This window comes from Rattus rattus, chromosome 2, assembly GCF_011064425.1.
Source record: "Rattus rattus isolate New Zealand chromosome 2, Rrattus_CSIRO_v1, whole genome shotgun sequence".
Classification (NCBI taxonomy): Eukaryota; Metazoa; Chordata; class Mammalia; order Rodentia; family Muridae; genus Rattus; species Rattus rattus.
In genome coordinates this window covers 213,449,876-213,472,243 of record NC_046155.1, presented here as the reverse complement: position 1 = coordinate 213,472,243, position 22,368 = coordinate 213,449,876, and the positions used below count along the sequence as shown (strand labels likewise).

Below are 22,368 nucleotides of genomic sequence, written 5' to 3'. Positions count from 1 at the left end.
AGATCTGAATCACAGCTGTGCCCTCCAATTCTGGATTATACTTCATTCCAGATATAGACAAGTTGACTGCCAGGAATAGTGATTACACTCAGCCAGAGACCTAGTTTAAAACAAAATCATTTTATAATAAAAATCATCATCATCATCATCATCATCATCACCACCATCACCATCACCATCACCATCATTGTATGTTTGTGTGGGCATATGTTTGTGTAAGTACAGTCATGCCATGGAATGAATGGTTAGAAGAAACCCTCTGGAGTAGGTTCATAGAATCTGGATTTCAAATTCAGGTCATCTGGTCTGTGTGCGGGTGCCTCTGCCCAATAAACCAATGAAAAAGCAGGCTCTTAAACAAACTCTTAATTAGAACGTTCAAAACTCACTAAATAGGTGATATGTATGAGGAGGTTGTAAGAGAATGGGATAGCCCAGGTTAGTTGAAGGTAGACGTGTCTCTGACCACAGAGGGATAGTACTCTGGGTAGAGGAGATAAGAATAGTTCTTGCCTTTCCTTCAGTCTCTGCTCCCCTCTTCATCCTTGTATGTCCTTTAGACAGGAGCAATATTGGGTTAAAATTTTGGAGATGAGTGGGTGGCCCCATCCTTCAACAGGGGGCCATGGCCAACCTCTGGATATCTACAGACCAGAGAACCCCTCTCTACAGGTTCTCCCTCCCCTTTGTTGGGCATTTCCATTAATCTCATCCCTGTTGGTCCTGGGAGCCTCTTCCTTTTCTGGCATCTGGGACTTGCTGGTGGCAGTTCCTCATCCCCCATTTCTACACACTTCTGTTCAATTTCCTGACCCTCTATACTTCACCCCACACACATCTCCTCTCATACCTGATCCTGCCCCCCTTTCCACTTCCTCTCCCCTCATCCTCCTAAATCCCTCCTATCCTCTACCTTCCATGAGTATTTTGTTCCTCCTTCTAAGTAGTATTGAGGCATTTACAGCCCACCTGGGGATCCATCCCATATGCAGACACCAAACCTAGACACTATTGCAGATGCCAATAAGTGCTTGATGACAGGAGCCTGATATGGATGTCACTTGAGAGGCTCTACCTGAGCCTTACTGATACAAATGCTGATGCTTGCAGCCAACCGTTGGATTGAGCACAGGGAGCCCAGTGGAGGAGTTAGGAGAAGGACTGAAGGAGCTCAGGGGGTTTGCAACCCTATAGGAAGAACAACAATATCAACCAACCATGTCCCACCAGAGCTCCCAGGGACTAAACCACCAGCCTAAGAGTATATATAGAGGGACCTATATAGCAGAGGATGGCCTTGTCGGGTATCAGTGGAAGGAGAGACCCTTGGTCCTGTGAAGGCTTGATGCCTGGGTGTAGGGGAATGCTGGGGAGATGAGCAGGAGTGGGTGGGTGGGGTACACCCTCATAGAAGCAGCAGGAGGGGATTGAAATAGGGGGGTTGCAGAGGGGAAACTGGGAAAGGGGATAACATTTGAAATGTAAATAAAATTAATGTCCAATAAAAAGAAAGAATAGTTCTTGCTCTCAGAGGTAGGTATGGATATTGCTTCAGTTGCAAGGGAAAGAAGTGAGGACACTGGTTACAGAAGGGTGAGACTAGCGTTTGTTTGAGGAGGTGGTGGTATGTCATCAGATACTTAGGAAAATGACGTGGCACTGGTTCAAGGGGGAGTGAGAATAATTCTGATTACAGGGGATGGAGATGGTGCTGGCTACAGGGCCACAAGAACAGGACATGGTTATAACATCTTACCTGGTGGGTTTCTAAGTGGAGGACTGAGACAGTGGCTAAGAGAGTGGCCCGGAGAGCAAGGAGTTGGTCGGAGGTAGATATGGCAGGTAATACAGTTAGGCATTCTACATTATACCTCTAGTTCTTGTCTGATTAGAAAAGCCTAATTTTGGAGCCACATGTTGTACAAACTAATAGATGGGGTGAATTAGACGTCGTGCAGACTTTACAGCTTGAATCTAACACCATAGAGAATCATTCTTTCCATTGACTATGAGGCAGGAAATAAAAGCTCGACAAACTATGGTAAAGGCACCATCAGACCACAGATGAAAAGAGAAAAGCTTTGGTCGCTGGGCTATTGTCCACATCTGGATGTGCTGATGAGATATGAGCACAGCCGTTGACAATGGGAAAAGTGTCAGGCAAAGCCACAAAGATGATTCAGGTCCGGGAACGACCAGTGTTTGGGGCCGATTGCTTTCTGCCTAGATTACAGAAACTTCCACTGAACTTTGCACCTTACCTTCCGGATCTAAAATGCTATTCACACAGCTGATGGGGAGAGGCTGAGGAAACCTGAACTTGCTTACCAATGTCTCCATTAGGAAGCCAAACGTTAGAAAAATAAAATAAAAACCCAGAGCGCTTTCTGTCGCAAACCCCTTGGAAAAAGCCAGCGGTCACCAGTGGAAGGAAGCCCTGGGTCCTGCTAAGACTGAACCCCCAGTGAACTAGACTGTCGGGGGGGCAGCAATGGGGGAGGTGGGGAGGGGAACACCCATAAGGAAGGGGGAGGGAAGGGGATGTTTGCCCGGAAACCGGGAAAGGGAAGAAAATCCGAAAATTAAAAAAGAAAAACTCAAGTTAATAAAAAAAAAAAAAAAAAAAAAAAAAAAAAAAAAAGAAGCCGCCATCCACCATTAAATGTCCATAAACATCTCATGCTTCCTCAGTTTCTTCACATCAGCATCTTATCCACAGTTTTCCTGATTGATGAAGACTGGTGAGTTCTATAGGAGTGACTTTGGACAGCTCTGGAGTGGGCCCTTTCCTGGGCCCTCCCCAAACACCAGGACGTTTCCTTTTGACTCTGTTACTTCCTCCACTCTTCCAACTCGGTTCTCTACTCCCAGCAGCACAAAGATTGCTTTAGACAGTTCTACAGTTTCATCTGAGTGAGTAAATACGTGATTTTTGTGATGATAGTCATTATTTCTATTTCCTTAGAAGATGAGGAAGGGAAAATATAGGTTGAATACTCTTTAAAGAAAAAAAAATAGAAACTTGAGTAAAACTACTTGATTTTTCTGAGAAATATCTAAGTAGATATCATATATATCTAACTAGATCACATATATATGTATATTATTTTATATAATGTATATATATATATACACATTGCATAAAATATACCTAGGGTCACTTAATATGTATATTAAATGTATATTTTTATATGTATATAACATATATTATTTTATGTAATGTATATACATTTAAGTTCACATCTGTTCAGAACCAACAGGCAGACCTAAATAGTCCTCTAAATTCTTTCCCAACCTTCTAGTTTTATGAACCTATAGAGTTGTATGTGGATGCAAGTCTTTTCCTTGGGTTCTGGAGGAATTTAAGACATGAGCAATTATACAGACACAGGACTGAAAAGTCTGAGTTTCCCTCTTCTTACTGGCTTCTAAACCCTGTTGCATTGTTGAGCCCTGATGTGGCTTCTCTGTGTTCCCTATTGTCATCCATTCTGTGTTAGGAGGCAACAGGGAGCAATAGGGCTTCTTTTTTCCTCTTAAGTGGATGTGTTTTGGGTTAGTTCGTGTTGTTTTGTTTTCTCTGATACCTGTTTAACATTTCAACAACACCTGGAATGGAATTGGAAGGTGCAAAACCAAGCAATTAAGTAAAATTTGAATAAATAACTTCTTTAGATCAAGCTCACACAGAATTTATGACTTTTCGACATCCACTAAGACCTCTTTCTATTTTCCAGTGCAAAATGTTAAAAAAAAAACCAAAACAAATAAAACAAAAAACAAACAAATAAACAAAAAAAACATAGGCCACTTTATCAACAAGATAAGGCAAAATCAAGCAACTTGTTTTTAAACATCAATTTCAAGTTTATGACATCAGAGTTAAGAATTTGGTTAAAATAAATTTAATCTGTTTACATTTGGGAGGCAGTTGTGCTATTTTTATATTTTTATTAGCATGAAAGTCTTCTGTTTTCAATCTTTGCTGACACTCTATTATTTCACACTTAAGCTATTATAATAGGTGAGTGGTAACATTTTGTTGTTTTGACTTATGATTCTATAATGATTTGGTGCTGAGCACCTCTTCACAAGCTTAATTTCATGTGTGTGTAATCTTTCACAAGGTTTCTTCATGTGCTTGCACACTTTTGAACCCATATTCATTTTTTTTCTTTTTCTTTTCTTTATCTTTTTTCTTTTCTCCTTTTTTTAGACAGTCTCACATATCCCAAGCTGACTTCAAATTTTATGTAGTCAAGGAGCCTTCTGACTGTCTTGCTTCCACGCTGGGGCTATAAACATACACTACCATGTCTAATTTTATATGATGCTGGATCAAACCCAGGGCCTCACTCATGTTAGTCAAAGAATCTGCCATCTGAACTTCATCCCCAACTTCTGCTTCTGTCTCTGGAGGTCCAGACAGTCTGTACTACAGAAAATAGGTCAGAAATGACCACACTAGAGAAATGTTTTCTTTTTTTCTCTTTCGAGTTTTAAATCTTTTATTTAACCATCATTATTCCCCAGAGGCGCTGTGCCATCCCTGGTGCTACTGCAATACTAGGTTGATACATGGAGTGGATGAAGCAACTTCCTATTTCAACTCCTTGCTCTATCTATTGATATTGAAGTGGTTATTGAATATTTTGAGAAGTTTTTAACCAGATATAGTCTTATATAAATACTTCCTGTTGGTAGCTTGTCTTCTTGTTATTTGAACAGCTTTTTGCTGAGTATATGCTTTCTGCTTTTGATAAAGCAAAACCATAACCCATACCTCTCAAGGTTATGGATAGAATGATGATTTCAGTGTAAATATGAACAGGAATGGTTGAAAAAATCCAAACAGCTCACAATGTGATTAAAAACTCCAATGAGAAAGAAAATTTTATTTTTGAAATGACAGACAACCCAAGGAGCAAATGGAAAATATAAAATCCGGTTGACCGTCCTGGTTACCTGCAGCAACTTTCTACAGAGTAAATAACAATGTGGAGATTGCAGAGCCATCATTTATATTTTATGAAATGGTCTTCCTTTGTTTTCTTGTCAGTTTGAGGGTATAAGAACATCCTTGAGGGCAAAACATGCCTTTCATATGTTACGACTGCCCAGAGCATGTTCTGGTACGTTATATAAATAATAAGTAATCTGTGCAATTAAAATGATGTTCTTCAGAAATAAATATGGAGACACATGGTTATCTGAATAGCCTTGAGCTACTGTTACAGTAAGTAGATTTTGCTTTTCTAGAATATATAATGAATCATGCTGTGTTACCAGTAATTATTAATTAATGGTTTAAATACAAAAGACATTTTCTTGGGGGTATAAGATAATCTACTTTGTGACTGAAGATATTTATTATGAAGATGCATGCTACTGTTGAATTTTTAAGAATTAAGAACTGCATGGTTTCTATTTTCATTCTTAAATAAAACTACTGTCTTTTTACTAACACATTGAATATTAAATAATAAGATAAAACTAGAAAAGTAAAATTTTTAATATTTATGTTGTCAACTTTCTGGTCAAGAATTAGAAAATATTTTTAAGTTATGTAGAATACTTAGTAGGTGGCATAATTATCAGAAACTCATATTATTTCATAAAGTTGTGTTAAGATCTTTTATTGAAAATAAGATTTGGGGCAAGAAAGTAATCTATATAATTACATTCTTAAAATAGTAAGTAAATCAGGGCTGCATTTAGAACACAAAACAGTTTTAGAATCATTACCTTCTACTATACTTCTTTTGTATGTAAGCCCAAACATCAGGTATCTACAGTTTGCCCATGTGTAAGGGTTTGAAGTTATATTATGTGTATAAGCATCACTACAGAGATGGTTCGGACAGTCTTCCAATTATTTTTAGCAAGTCGCTACTCTCTTTATGTCATAGTTGGTTTTCTCTTTAGTTCAGAGCAACAGATATCAATCAACCATTGTCAGCAAGGTTACCAAAGACAGTGCATTGCTCTATTCAAAGAAGTTTTTTTCCTGCAAGCATCCTCAAGGTTCCTTGCATGGACAAGCTCTGTTGTCAAATTACAAGGAAATTCAAACTTTTCATTCTGTTCCTATTACAACAAGAACTGCTTCTACCTTTTGAAATGATAATAGAGGGTCTAGTTGTTGCTTTTTCAGTATTTCTCATTGAAAAAAAAAAAGAAACTAAAGGTTCTGAGAGGCCCCAGTGTGTAATGTGTTTTAGACTTATTAGCGATTGGACACAGTTTCAGATTTATAGGCTAGGGTATAGTCAGCCACTGTGGCTTGAAATACGTCTAAAGTTCAGATACAAATGGACATCATAAAGTTCCCCTACATGTTTATATAACTGTCATTTGACAACAATACATTTGGGGTAATGGCATACAGTTTCTATCTAGCAGATTCCTAGGAGCAAGGTAGAGTCAAAAAAAAAGGACCTTTCTCCCTTTGTCCCTAAGAAACAGAGTGAAATTCCGACCATGTGTGATTATCATAGATCTCTTCAAAAGTCAGTCAAAAGCATGTACTCCACAGTACTTGAATTTGCCAGCCATTTTAAATTTATTTACTTATTTGTGTTACATCCTAATATCAGAGCCCCTCTCCTCCCAATACCCCCAATCACAAAGATCATTCTCGCATTCCCCCTCCCTTTCTCCTCTGAGAATGAAGAACCCTCCAGGTATCACTCCCTACACACTCACCAAGTCATTCAGGACTAGAAACATCCTCTCCCACTGAGGCCAGATGAGGTGGCCCAACTAGGCAAATGGGAACCACAGGCAGGCAGGCAGGCAGGCAGGCAGGCAGGCAGGCAGGCAGGCAGGCAGGCAGGCAGGCAGGCAGGCAGGCAGACAGGCAGGCAGACAGGCAGGCAGGCAACAGAGTCAGGGACTGGCCCCACTCCTGTTGTTGGGAATCCACATGAAGACCAAGCTGCATGTCTGCTCCATGTGTTCCAGGCAGAGGACCAGTGCATGCTCACTCTTTGGTTGGCGGTTCTGTCTCTGGAAGCCTCCAAGGGTCCAGGATAGATGACGCAGTTACTCTTCCTGTGGAGCCCTTGTGAATTTGCCAGAACTTATTGAATTCTTTATCAAATACAGAAACATCAACCTCTCGTTGTGCGTTCAGCCTTTTTAATGCAAGAACGGAAAATGAGCGTAATGAATCAGAGCTTAAAGCCCTGAAATATGAACTAGATTAATACACATACTGTTCCCAAGTCCATTATTTCAGATGACGTTAAGAGCAGATTCACCATTGCTATACAGGGCATCCAAATTAACTCCTAATATATCAAAAATAAGATAATTTGTGGTAATCTAACGATATTTGAACTGAACTATCTTACTCTAATGAAAAAGTTCAGTGTTTCTTCTCCTCAGAACTCAAAACAGCTTAACCTAGGGAACAATGTTTTGATGATCGTAAATCCTCTTATGCCCTTCCACACAAAAGCTGTTCAGCAGCCTTACTGTATCCAATAACAATGACTAAGTCTTCGTTTAAAAATCTTAGTATGCATTCGGTGTAGTTGTGATAATTATAAAGCCTCTTATGAAAAACTGGAAAGATGCTTGGTTGTGGAAACCTTTATTTGCAATATAAATCAGCAATAGGACCTAAGTTAAAATGTATTTTTTATATTTTTTAATAACATTCATTAAATGCCTAATACTAACCAGTGTTTTCTGAAAATTGATTATAATGAAGAGATTGTGGTTATTATAACATTGTCATACATAGTCAGAGGTAAGATAAATGAGAGAATCTTGGCAATCTAGGTAGAGAAAACATGTGAATGGGAGACAAGGTGAAATTGTAATTTTGACACAGGCAGTATTGCTCATTTCTGTATGATATGTCCAATGATATCATACATGTAGAGAATATTTTCATTTGTAAGAGCATAGATTTAGATGTATGTTCATTTTGTTTATTAAATGTATTTCTGAATGATAATGAATATTGTCAAATCTCTGTACATTAGATCCTATGCTATTCCAGCCTAGCCATTCATCCCTTTTTAAGAGGACTACATGGCACCTTTGGCCTGTGGTGTGGTAGGTGTCCCTTTCTCTTCCTCCTCCTCTTCCTCCTCCTCCTCCTGCCCCTCCTCCTCCTGCCCCTCCTCCCTTTCCTCCTCCTCCTCTCCTCCTGCTCCTCCTCCTCTCCTCCTGCTCCTCCTCCTTTTCCTCCTCCTCCTGCTCCTCCTCCTGCTTTAATCCTTTCTTTCAAACATGTTAAAATGATACACTATCAATGTATTCTTAAACTATTATAGTTTAAGAATATTGGATAATAATAATAGGCACATGTTAGTTAAATTTTAACTGGATCCTAAAATAATTAGGCATAAAAGAAGGGGATCATACTTAATAGGTTCAGTGTAGCTATAATTCTTATCCTAGGGTAAATATTTTTGTATCATTTGTGTGCAAAATCATTAATCTGTAGTATTGAATAAACAAAACAGATCTTCAGATGTTTGTATCCATAGAAAAATATCTTTTTAAATGTAAAAGCATATTTTACTACATTGTTCCTCCTATAAGGTGTATTATTATTCTGAGTACAAAAACTGGACTTTTTTTCTCATTTCATATCCTCAAGCATTACAATGTAATTGTATGTACATTACATCTATAAGAGGTTATTACAGTGAGAAGAATTAAAAGATTTATCTATTCAATGCATATGAGTACACCGTAGCTGTCCTCAGACACACCAGAAGAGGGCATCAGATCCCGTTACAGATGGCTGTGAGCCACCATGTGGTTGCTAGGAATGGAACTCAGGGCCTCTGGAAGAGCAGTCAGTGCTCCTAACCACTGGGCCAAATGAATTTTAAATCAACAAATTACTACTTTAAACTAATGCTTATTTCTTTTTTAAAATGTGTTTTATATTTTTAATAAAAGCACAGCTATATTATGGCATATATATTTATGTAGAATACATACACACACACTTAGAAACTTATATTGGATACTGTTCTTAGTTTGGAACCAAATATCTAGCAGGAAGGAAACTAAAACCAAAATTTTTTATTTGACTCTCATTTTAGAGGAATGCAATCCACCAGGGTGGAATGACATCACAGAAGAGGTGTGAACTAGCTGTTCACTCCCAAGTGTGCCAACAGGAAGCAGAGAGAGATTAATGCTGATGTCAAGCTGATGTCTGTGTGCCCCCCCTAATTTTTAGCCATCACCTCACAACCCATGTGATGTTGCTGCCCACATTGAGGGTGGGTCTTCCTTCTTCCACAAAAACTGGTACTAAAGCAAGAAGAAAATCAGCACATAGAGCACAACACATACATGTCCCTGCACATTTAAGGAAGATGTGAGAAGAGAAACAGAGATGGATGGGGAACAAGTAGGACAGGGAACAAGAGTGACAAGATGGACAGGGAATTGCCACTATAATTGGTATTTATTTTTTCAAGAATCGGGAACAGACTTTGCACACCTTATTTATTTTTTTTAACAATCAAATATTTCTGTGCAAGAATAAAAAGGACAAGAACCAGAAGAAGACTTGCAGTTCTCCTTACACCATAATTTTCCAGTCACTGTTAATTTTGGTCCAGAGGGGGAGTAGCAGATGTGACAGACTGACAGATTTTTGAACCCAATGGTAATCTTCTTGTTAATTTAAAGGCACCATGGGGTTGGGGAAGGCATGATTGCAGAAGTATAAGGCAGCTAATTACATAATGTCTGCAGTTAGGGAGCACAAGTACTAAGTGTGTGTGTTCAGCTTATTTCTCTTCTCCTTTTCATGTGGTCTATGGCACCAGGGCATGGGGTGGTGCCAACAATATTCAGGGTGGGTTTTCCTTGCTTTGCTAAAGTCCTTGAAACCTCTTCATGGGTAAAACCAGAGGTGTATGACCACACAGAGGTTCTAAATCCCATCAGGTTCATAGGAAGATTATCCATCTTGCCTGTGAGATATATGAAAGAAGATTCCAGAGAACCCTATGAAATATCCAAATGGAAATATTAAAAAAATGATAATATACAGATCTGCTGTTCAGTATAAAAATCTGAATAGGAGATTAAAAAAATGTTTGAGCCATCAGGACAGATGCATTTAAGTCAGAAGAGATGTTTATTCCTTGTCCATAAAACAATACTATACTTGGGGGGTAGAGAGGTGGCTCAGCTGTTAAGAGGGCTGCCTACTATTGGAGAGGACCCAGGTTCGATTCCCAGTACCCACAAGGCAGGTCACAATGCTCTGCATTTAGCTCCAATTCTAGGAGACCCAGTGTCTTCTGCCCTCTGCTGGCAGCAGGCATACAGGATGTACACAGATAAACATGCTGGTAAAACACCCACAGTCATGGTGGTCTCTGCCTTTAATCCAAGCATTCTAGAGGCAAATATAGGTGGTTCTCTGGGAGTTCAAAGACAGCCTGGTTGACTAGAGAATTCTAGGCCAGCTAGAGCTACAAAGTACAGAACTGTCTCAAAAACTAAAACAAACAAACAAACAAAAACAACAACAAAAAAAACCCAATACATTGTTGAGCAATGGATGTTGGACAAGTCTTGGATTTTCTGCCCATTCAAGGCAGTTACGGTATTCAGTAGCTTTGACTTACTTCATTATACATTTGGTGAGTAGTATGTAATCTTTGTCATGATTTTAAACATATTGCAGTTCCTTCTCCATTGAAGTGGAGGTTTTATAGTTCTCCCTAAAACCAAATGACTTAATATAATATGACAATGCTTCGCAGACTCAAAAAAAAATACCAATCATGTGCTTGTTCTATCACAAATAAAATATTGCAACAAAGAGAGGCCAAATCAATGCTGAGAAATTGCACTTTTCTTCATGTGGAACAGTTTCAACTGGTGGTTTCCATAGTTACTTTATTTCTTGTACAAGAACAATAACAATAAATAGTCTAAATGTATTGAGGATACACATGTGTGTGTCATAGGTTCAGTGTTTTATATGTAATTTGCACAGTGCTAATTTTTTTACCTGCATTGTCTGATTTGTTCTTCGCATATTTCTCTAGTATGTTGCCATTCCCTTCACTATACTGCTCATGGTATGAAGTGTGCTCACTCCTCAGTGAGGGAGGGGTGCTTCACGATGCTCCAGGGTGGGCACTCATCCTTCATCCACACCAGAGGCTGCATTGGATGTTTTCAATCTGGGATAACTGCACTAGAATATACCTTTGCCTCCCAAGGCTTAAACACATTTTATGTTTCTGTCCTTTAGTCCCTCAAACTGTTTACATTTTTTTCTTCTTCCTCGCTTTTCATGTTGATGACTAAGATTTAGAGTTATGGTTGTTTTTGTTTGTTTGTTTGTTTGCTCATATTTTATTTGGGTTTGAGTTTTGAAGAAAATGCAAGCCAGCGATGCATGTGCGCTCTAAAATAGTGCTCAGATCATCTCAAATATCAAAAGACTTAACCCCTCGAAGGAAAATGCCAGTTTCTGAAACAGCATGCCATTAGATATTGGGGACATTTGTTATAAGTGTGTAGTTCTATTTTGACTATATACAGTTAATTTTGAAGCACCCACAAAACACACATGGAGTTCCACATACACACACACAAAAATACCCAAATGGGTGTAAATCTAAAAGTGGCCACCTACTTCCCCTTGATTAAAACTTTTTTTTTTTTTTTCCCTTTGGTTCTTTTTTTTCGGAGCTGGGGACCGAACCCAGGGCCTTGGGCTTCCTAGGTAAGCGCTCTACCGCTGAGCTAAATCCCCAGCCCTTGATTAAAACTTTTAATTTTGTAATGTTCTTTCTTTTCAGCTCACAATCTGAAAGCATGCTTTTTGTTTGGTGGGAAAACGTTATCACAAAGTAGTAATATAACATGGCTCTAATTTTTGTCAACGTGTGCTGGCCTTAGCAAAGTCACTTTTAAACTTTAAGGAATCTATTTTGGTATTTAACTCTTACTTTTGACATGATTTATATTCTGAGTTGATCTCAGCGTCTTCCGGCTTGAAACTCGGCAGAATGACATTAGCTGGGAAGGTTTCTATTATAAGCCGTGTCTGCTCGGTCTGCAGTCCTGTTACTAGAAGCCTGTCAGAATTTTCAGTGATTTGTCGTTTTCTGGATATTGTGATTTAATCTGCTTAATTCTATTACTCCCTGAGAGCTGTGCAGCCATCTAATGTCTTATAACAAGGCCTCTCCCAAAAGTTATAATACATTATTTCAAAATTATAATCATAGCACCTGACTCGAAACCAAAATTCTGGGTAGATTTGCAAAAATCCTATCCTGTGACCTTCTCGTGGGGCACATTTATTTATATCAGTGATTTTCAATCTACCTCATATAATTCCCCAAGTTTTCAATTCCTCATGTTTTGGTGACCCCCAATCATAAATTATTTTGTTTCTACTTCAAAACTATAATTTTGCTGCTGCTATGAGTTATGATGTAAATATATACATATAGAGGAAATACAGATATGCAGAGTAACTGATATGCATTCTAGAAGGGGTCGTGGCCCACGGGTTGAGAATTTCTGATTTATATGGCTCTAGAATGGTATTTACTTATATTGCTATGGTAGGATAAACGATAGCCCCCTAAAAAAGATACAAGGATCCTAATATCTCAACCTTGTAAATATGCTAATATATGTAATCAAATGTATTCTATAGCTGGGTGTGGTGGTGCACACTTTTAATCTATCTCAGCATTCTGGAGGCAAAGGCAGGTCTCTGAGTTTGAGGCCATCATAGTCTACTATGTAGTTTCAGATGATGTTGAAATTCTTGTCTTCTTGCCTCTACCTCCCAAGTTCTGGGATGTACTCCTGGATTTATGCAGTGTTGGAGTTTGCCACAAGGCTTTGTATATGGCCTGCTAGACAAGGACATCATTGGCTAAATTACATCCTTAACTCCTGAATGGCCTCGAGATGAAAGTCTGTCTTAGATGAAGAGGGAGGGCACAATCTAATTATAAGAGGCATTAAATGCAAAAGAGGAAGACAAAAGAGCTTCAGAGTGTTGTCAGCACAGAGGTGAAATTTGAAGGGCGAACGGGACTCATTGACCTTGCCAAGAGAGGAGCACGTGAGCCCAGGAACATAGAGCATTTTCAGAATCAGGAAATGGACACTGCCAGCCAGCATATCCGTGGGAATCTCACTAGCACAACCACAACAGCTGGATTCTTCCATCAGTCTGCACAAGCAAGAAAATAGCTTTACCCTGTAAGCTGCAGAGGGGACATATTCCATACAAACAATTCGAATTGCTTTTGCCATGGAAACCTGTTTTGAAATTTTCACCTATGGAGCAGAGATAAAATATGTTTATGTTGTTTAGTACCTGAGGTAACTGCTAAGTTCCTTAGACAGCAAAAGAACACCAATACTATAGGAAGCCACAATGATAACATACACATACTAACACCACATTGTCTCCTTCTCTGGATAGAGGGAATTAGGAATTATTTTATATACGAGACTAGGAGGAAACAGTGGGATAAAAGAAATGAAGAAATATGCCCCCTTCCTATCTCCCATTTTGTTAAGGCCTCGGAAAAATATCTAGACCCTTATTGCAAAAGAGAAAACCATCAAAACACAAAAGAGTGAAAGAAAAGGGTTTGTGACAAACCCTTTATGGCAAATTACAGGAGGGCCTGTTTCACTGAATACTGATACTTTTTTACAGAAAAATCTTCCCAAGCTGATCATGATCTCACTATGTATCCTAGGCTACAGTTGAATTTGTAATCTGCCTGTCTCAGTCTCCTGAGTCTCTGTGGCATGTACCGCCAGCCCAAAAAAGAGATATTTTGATGAAAAATATGAGCAAATGGGGTTCCTCATACCGAATGATCCATTTTAGAGCTTTGGTCCAGGCATGTTTAGCATTGTGTGCACAGCAGTGAAATATGCCTAGTTAATTTGAATTGAGTCCATATAAAAATGTTTTTACAAAGCATAAATGTATTCTGTTCTCTCACCACTGTGGATGTTCAGCAAGTCCAAGCCGTTTTGCTCAAATTTTCCATCAAAATACCAGATGCTTGAAATTAAACAAAGGAAGGGCGATGATATGAGAATAGACTGTAATCCTGTTCCTTTTTTCCTCCCATTTATGTTATATTGGTTTTTCATCCTACATTTAGTTATATCTTATTACAACACCAAAATATTGATTCTGATAAGCACATTTTATGAATAGTTTCGAACTCCAAACTGCATTTTTAAAATTAGGTATTATCAATGTAAGTTAACAGTAATAGGCTCACTGCTCAATGTATATGTATCTAATGTCATTTACTCAAACTCATGGAACGGATTTTTAAATATTCAATAGTTTAACGATCTCAGTCGTCATAACCATACTCAGACATGTGAAACTGGACATTAACTACAGTGTGTCTATGAAGCTAAACACAATTATTTCTCTGGTCACATTAATAGAATAAATACATGTCAGAAACATGTTAAGCAGAAAGGATTTTCTTTAGTCCATGATTTCGGAGGTAAGAATGGCATTGCAGCCAGGGGTGATTGGTCTACAGCAGGAGGAGCTTGTAGCAACTTCTTATATCTTGATGACTCAAGAGAAAAGGAGTTTGGATGGAACGAGAAGTTGATACCACCTCCATGGCTTATCTCCAATGACCCACTTTTGGTAGCTATACATCCCCAGGTTCCACACTTTCTTTTCTATTAGATTCATCATATATGGTGTTATGTGGAGGTCCTTGATCCACTTGGACTTGGGCTTTCTACAAGTAAATAAGAATGTGTCAATTTGCATTCTTCTACATGTTAATCTCCAATTGAACTAGCACCATTTGTAGAAAATGCTGTCTTTTTTCCACTGGAAGGTTTTGGCTCCTTTATCAAAGATCAAGTGACCATAGGTGTGTGGGTTCATTTCTGGGCCTTCACTTCTATTCCATTGATTACCTATCTGTCTCTGTACCAATACCATACAGTGTTTATCACTATTGCTCTGTAGTATAGCTTGAGATCAGGGATGATGATTCCCCCAGAATTTCTTTTATTGTTGAGAATGGTTTTTGATATCCTGGGGTTTTTTGGTTACTCCAGATAAATCTAAGAATTGTTCTTTTTATCTCTGTGAAGAATTGAATTGGAATTTTGATGGGGATTACATTGAATCTGTAGATTGCTTTTGGTAGGATGGTCATTTTTACTATATTGATCCTGCCAATCCATGAGCATGGGATATCTTTCCATCTTCTGAAATCGTCAAATTCTTTCTTCAGAGACTCGAAGTTCTTGTCATACAGATCTTTCACTTGCTTGATTGGCACCACACCAAGATATTTCATATTATTTGTGACCATAATAAATGTTGTCATTTCCCTAATTTCTTTCTTGGCCTGTTCACCCTTTGAGTAGAGGAAAGCTTCTAATTTGTTTGAGTTAATTTTGTATCCAGCCACTTTGCTGAAGTTCACTGTAAGCTGTAAAAGTCCTTTAGTGGATCTTTTTTTGGGGGGGGTCACTTATGTATACTATTATATCATCAGTGATATTTTGACTTCTTTCAATTTTGTATCCCTTTGATCTCTTTTTGTTGCCTAATTGCTCTGGCTAGAACTTCAAGTACTATATTGAATAGATAGGGGAAGAGTGGGCAGCCTTGTCTTGTCCCTGATTTTGCTTCAAGTTTCTCTCCATTTAGTTTGATGTTGGCAATTAGCTTTCTGTATATTGCTTTTAGTATACTTAGGTATGGGCCTTGAATTCCTATTAGTTCCACTACTTTTAGCATGACGGGGTGTTGTATTTTGTCAAAGGCTTTTTCAGCACCTAATGAGATGATTATGTGGGTTTTTTTCCTTTGAGTTTGTTTATATATTGGATTATGTTGATGGATTTCTGTACATTGAACCATGCCCGCATCCCTGGGAAGAAGCCTAGTTGATCATGGTGAATGATCATTCTGATGTGTTCTTGGATTCAGTTTGCAAGAGTTTTAATGAGTATTTTTACATCGATATTCATAAGGGAAATTGGTCTGAAGTTTTCATTCTTTGTTGGGTCTTTGTGTGGTTTAGGCATTAGTGGAAGGGTAGCTTTATAGAATATATTAGGTAGTGTTCCCTCTGTTTATATTTTATGAAATACTTTGAGAAGTATTGATATTAAGTCTTTCTGGAAGGTCTGATAGAATTCTGTACTCAAACAATCTTGTCCTGGGCGTGTATCTGGAAAATCATCCGTTTCATCTAGATTTCCCAGTTTTGTTGAGTATAGGCTTTTGTAGTAGGATCTCATAATTTTTTTGAATTTCTTCAGTTTCTGTCATTCTGTCTCCATTTTCATTTCTGATTTTGTTAATTTTGATACTGTCCCTATGCCCTCTGCTTAGACTGTCCAAAGATTTATCTATGTTGTTGATTTTTTTCTAAGAACCAGCTCCTGAATTTGTTGATTCTTTGTATAGTTCTTTTTGTTACTATCTGGTTGATTTCAGCCCTGAGTTTGATTATTCCCTGCCATCTACTCCTCTCTGGTGTTTTTGCTTCTTTTTTGTTTTAGAGCTTTCAGACATGCTGTTAAGCTGCTAGTGCATGCTCTTTCCAATTTATTTATGGAAGCCCTCAGAGCTATGAGTTTTTCTCATAGCACGACTCTCATTGTGTCCCATAAGTTTGGGTATTTTATGCCATTATTTTCATTAAATTCTGAAAAGTTTTTAATTTCTTCCTTCCTTCCTTCCTTCCTTCCTTCCTTCCTTCCTTCCTTTCTTTCTTTCTTTCTTTCTTTCTTTCTTTCTTTCTTCCTCTCTTTCTCTCTTTCTTTCTCTCTTTCTTGACCAAGTTATTATCGAGTAGATAGTTGTTCAGCTTCCTGTTACTTTTGTTGTTGAAAATCAGCCTTAGTCTGTGGTGATCCAATAGGGTGGATGGGATTATTTTAATCTTCTAGTATGTGTTGAGGCTTCTTTTATATCTGGTTGTATGGTCAATCTTGAAGAAGGTACTGTGAGATGCTGAGAAGAAGGTATATTCTTTTGTTTTAGGATGAAATGTTCTGTAGATATCTGTTGAGACCATTTGGCTCATAATTTCTGTTAGGTTCACTGTGTCTCTGTTTAGTTTCTGTGTCCATGATCTGTTCATTGGTGAGAGTTGGATGTTAAAGTCAACTCCCCTAATTTCTCAAGGACTTTTGTCAGGAAGAGCAATGAATGTTGTGAAAATCCTTTTCTTCATCTAAGGAGATGATCATTTTTTCCTTTCAATTTGCTTATATGATAAATTATATTTATTGATTTTCATATATTGAACCATTCCTGCATCTCTGAGATTAAGCCTATTTGGCCTTTATGGATGATATTTTTGCTGTGTTCTTGGATTTATTATGAAATTACTTTTTGAGTATTTTGGCATCTATATTCATCAGGGAAATCAGTTTGTAGTTATCCTTTTTTCTTTTGCTGAATTTTTATATGGTTTCAGTATCAGGGTAACTCTACCATATTAAAATACCACTGTTGATTTTCCTTCTGTTTTTATTTGAGGGATAATTTGATGAGCATTGGTGGGAAACTTTTAATCATTGCTTCTGTTTTACCATTGTTTATATGCCTATTTAAATTGTTTATCTGTAAAGGCTTCAGTGACTCACTGGAATGGATGCCAAAAAATATGTGCTATATTTTAAAATCAATGTAACAAGGTAAAGCAAATAAAAAAACCATATTGATCCAAGCAATTAATACATAGGATTACATATGAACATGTGAGCTTGAAGCTCAAGGCCCAGATTCTCTACCAATATTTTGGTAGACTTTAGCTGGTTATGTATCTTCCCTGTATCATGTTTTCTCTTTGTTGAAATAAGGACTTCACTAAAAACAAAATAACCCAAGATTCTTCACCAAATGAGGATATGAATATAGTTCATTGGAGTCTGTTTGCCTGATGATGGACAATTACGTTTGAAAGTAAGCTTGTAAAAAGTTATGAAGCGCTGGAATGTTGTTCCTGTTCTCAAAATACCACTCGGTCAGCATGTGAAAACTGAGGCTTAGACTTGGGTGAATAAATGTTACAATTGCCTTTGCTCACTACTGAATCCAAGAATTATTTTTACTATATAAGAATTACAACAGTCACTTCTGAGAATTACAAGTGGCCTAAATTCATTTAATTGGAGAAAAAGTAATGATCAATACATTTGTATCTCAGTAGTTATGTTATGGATTACCTTACAAAGGCATCCTGTTTCTTTTTCTCCATGGGACAAGTTGCTGTTCCATGGACCATAAAGCTTTTGGAGCTTTGAATTAGGAAAGTGTTTGCTACTTGCCGATGTAAGCATGTGAAGTGCTGGATATGTAATTGGAGATGTTTTATATTAGTTGTTAGCTGGAAGCCTTCTCACTGATAATACCAGGCCCATGCATATTCACAGTCCAAGATCTAAATGGCGCTCAATGAGGGAAATAAATGACAAGGCTGACATTTAATGAGACATAAAAGCTTTTGACTGTGACCTTGAGATGTGATTTGGTATTTATGATGTGAAATGACTTCCCTTCTTCCAAGTGGAGAAACATCTGGTCTGTGTGGAAGGGGTTTTCATTAAGAAACAAAAAAATTATAAAGAAAAGCAGAAACCATGTATAAAATCCATTGCATGCTGCAAAATCTAAAGCAGTGGGTGAAAGTTCACAGGACACATGGAAGTGCCCACCCCCCAACTAAGTATGCATTTACTGTGCTGATGTGAAAGAGCATGCAGGGAGCAAGTCTCCCAAGCTGCACAAACATGTGCAGCCCCATGAGAGTGTGAGAAACTGCGTTTCATGTAGTGATTGATAGCAAGGGTTTCCTGTCCCGCTTTGAACTCCTAGCGGGGACTGTGGGGTGCCCTGAGGGGCTGTCTGCTTTTGTGTGTCAGGAACTCTGTTTTGTTAGAAAATAGTAAAGAATACTGTTTGTATTCCCTTTGTTCTTGAAGGGTACCTATAGTTTATGGAAATTAAGCACCGTAGAAAAACATCCCAAACTTACTCGTACATCATAGAGCAAATGCTCAACTTCCCTTAGAAAACTGGGCATGGTTTTCCTTCTTGCTTTTCTTCGTTTGTTCTCTTCTTCTTGCATTAGTTTTCATCTCTCCTCTCCTTCTTGAGGCTAGGAGTGACACAGTCTGAACTACTTAATAATATACAAATGATTAAATATGCAGATCCCGAGAAAACTGGCTTTTTGCTTCCTTGGTTGTTTCATTGCTTGGTTGGGTTTGTTTCTTGAGACCAGGTCTCAATAAGTAGCCATAGCTGGCCTTGAACTCACAGAAATCCATCTGCCTCTTCTTCCCCAGGGCTGCTCCCAAGAAGCCTTTTATGCTAATAAGCTATTTATAGAAAATAAAAGGAAAGTCTGAAGTACTATGTAACCCGTTCACGGGGAGGCAGTGAGTTCTGCATGATTAAGAATTTTTCAGTTAAACAAGAGATCTTGAGGACTCCCATTAAGTTGTATGACCTAAGAAGCGTGAGTTTTCTATTTAGGTGAACGTAAATTCCACGTTGGATAGGTAACGTATAATTAATGGTGTCAAACAGTGAGATAGTGCATATGTAAGATCAGGCCAGCTGAAACCCAGCATGGATGGGGGCGAGTTATTAAGCTCTGCCCCTCTAAAGGAGCTACTGAGAATTGGTGATTAAGGGCCAATGAGTCAGTTTGCTCAGGGCTCACTGGCAGGCTACCCATGCTCTTGTAGATGACCCTACAGCCATGCATATACCATTAGCACTAAGGAGAATTAGTGAGTTTCAAAAAGAAAACAGTTCATGAAACTAGGGAGGTTGAGTGGCTATACTCAAAGTACAGTATAAGCAAAGGCAACATTTTCAAATGTTAAAAATAGCCCTTCTTTAAAAATTTGCATGCGTGTACTTCCTAAATATATTGAACACATCTCAAAGCAAACATAACAATGTTGAAATTTACGCACAAAAGATAAGGATTTTAAAGCTCACTGCAGATAAATAAATATTATTCCAAGCCATAACTCCAAGAAATACTCAAACTGAGGCATCATATCTGCTCATATTTTTGCATCCATAGTCCATATTTGGGGGTGGGAGTTGGTGTGTATGTATTTGTTCAAGAAAAAAGTGATTTATTTTTTAAATGGCATAGCTAAGTGAGCACTACTCATCTAAGGGATGCTTTTCCCCTGTGCTGTCTGTGCTAGCCAAAGAGAAACTCCTTCAGAATTCCTGAATGCATTTTCAAAGTACTCTTCATGAAAGTCAAGTTCTGATTCAAAAACAATGACATTTTGCAGGTAGTGAAGATTTGCAAATATTTTACTTCACTCACATATTCTACATAAGAATGCTAACGTTTTTCTTAACATTTTTAGGGAGAGATATTTCATCTGATAAATTTAAAAAATAAATGACATCAAAATAATAATCATATATTTTTTGGATTAGTTTCATATTTATATTTCTAAATATAACTTCATTTATATACACACATTCATATACATTATTCTTATGTACACATACATATTATACACACACATATATATGCACATATACATATACATATGTACAGATATATATATATATATGTATACATATACATATATATATTCCTTGCTTTGAAAATAAACCTAAAACTTAAAGATAAGAATTCTGATCCTTTAGATACAAACATTTATTTTTTACTTCAGAATTAAATTACCTTTTCTCAAAGTCATACAGTAAATATATATAAAAATCCTTATCAAATGCCACGTATGTTGTAGTTTGTTTTTATTTGATATAACGTGAAAAAATGCTTTATCAGTTGAATCGATAGCCTCACATTGGCTTAGCACTTGGCATAAATGTTCACTGTTGATTCTTGTGCTAGTCTTTGGCTCCCTGGTTCTGACCCACACTATGACATCATGTCCTTGAATATGTCATCATTCCAAGTTAATGTTTCCCAAGGGTTAAAACGAAAGTATGTCAGCACTAACATGCCTGTCTCCTAAGGCCAGGCATATCATAGGTTAACTTTTGTAAAAGTGCAGCTCAGAGTGTCACCCGGGACCGTGTCACTTAACCATTGTCTTCAGTCACATCATTTTTATGTCAATGAGACATCCACATTAATAGACATGAGGGTATTTTTCTAAGGTTTGTGTTTACCGTAAACAATTCCTCCCCAGCTGTTGTACACCTAATATATTTGTTCCCTCCAAACTCACTTCTGGAGCATATTATTAGGATTTTAATCTTTATCTGTCTAGTAGGTGACTGATACTACTTCAACAGTCTCTCTCCGATGGAAACTATGTTGTAATGTTGAAAATAATATTTCTGTTTTTATACACTTCACATTTTTAAACTTATTTTAATGGAATTCCCAGTACAAATAAAAAAGCAAAAGAGATATTTAAATAAATTCTATATGTCTCATATAGAAGATAAAGAATATGCTTTACACACATGTTCCTGTCATAGATTCCTTGCTTTAAAAAGAAACCTAAAACTTGCAGGAAAATATTCTTGCCCTTTAGATTCAAACTTCTTTTTGTTGTTGTTGCTCCCCCCCCCCCCTTTTTTTACTTCAGAGTTAACTTCCCTCAAGGTCACAAAGTAAATATATGAACTACATTTAGAGAGGTAGTAGTTTTTACATTTTTACATATTTAACTTATTTATTTATATGTATTTATAAATCTATATCCCTGTGCCATGAATATGGTTTAGCCCTAAATCTCAAAGCAGGTATGAATAAACTAATTCCTCTCCTGGTGCCTTATGCTAAACCTTAGAGGGTTTCCTCTAACGTTAAAGAAATCAACTCTTAATAAATGAATTGTAAGGCTATCAGGAAGGAATCGCATGTCCTACTAAGACACCAGTTCTAGTCTCATAATTCAGCTAATAAAGACGCTTTTCTCTACCTTCCAGATACACAGATATCTCTCTCCTACTCTTTCAGAGACATAGATAGCTCACAACTTACTTACTTCATTTCAGACAAGTCTAGATTCAGACGTCAATTTTATGTAGGATTTTTATAAAAGTATCCTCTTGTAGGCAATGGGAGAGGGGATGTGACGGGGAATTTGTGGAGGGGAAACCAGAAAGGAAGACACATTTGAAAAGTAAATAAATAAAATAACCAATTAAAAAAGTCAAGTACCCTTCCCTTGACAGTTTTCTGACACACACAGTAAACAGTAGTTTCCCTTTCTATTACACATGATAAGCCTTCAAATGTTCTAGGAAAAGAGCCTTTCAAAGGCTTAGCCTTCTAAGATTAAGTACTTGTATTACCTTTATAAACCCCTGGCTCAGCCCGCCTGGCCATCAGCATCCTGCCC

At 37.6% G+C, this 22,368-nt stretch overlaps 1 protein-coding gene across 1 annotated transcript in view; it reads left to right on the top strand.

Annotated features, from left to right (window-relative positions):
• Lama2 (laminin subunit alpha 2) overlaps positions 1-22,368 on the top strand; it is a 470,233-nt gene that overhangs the window by 154,688 nt on the left and 293,177 nt on the right. The window lies entirely within an intron of this gene.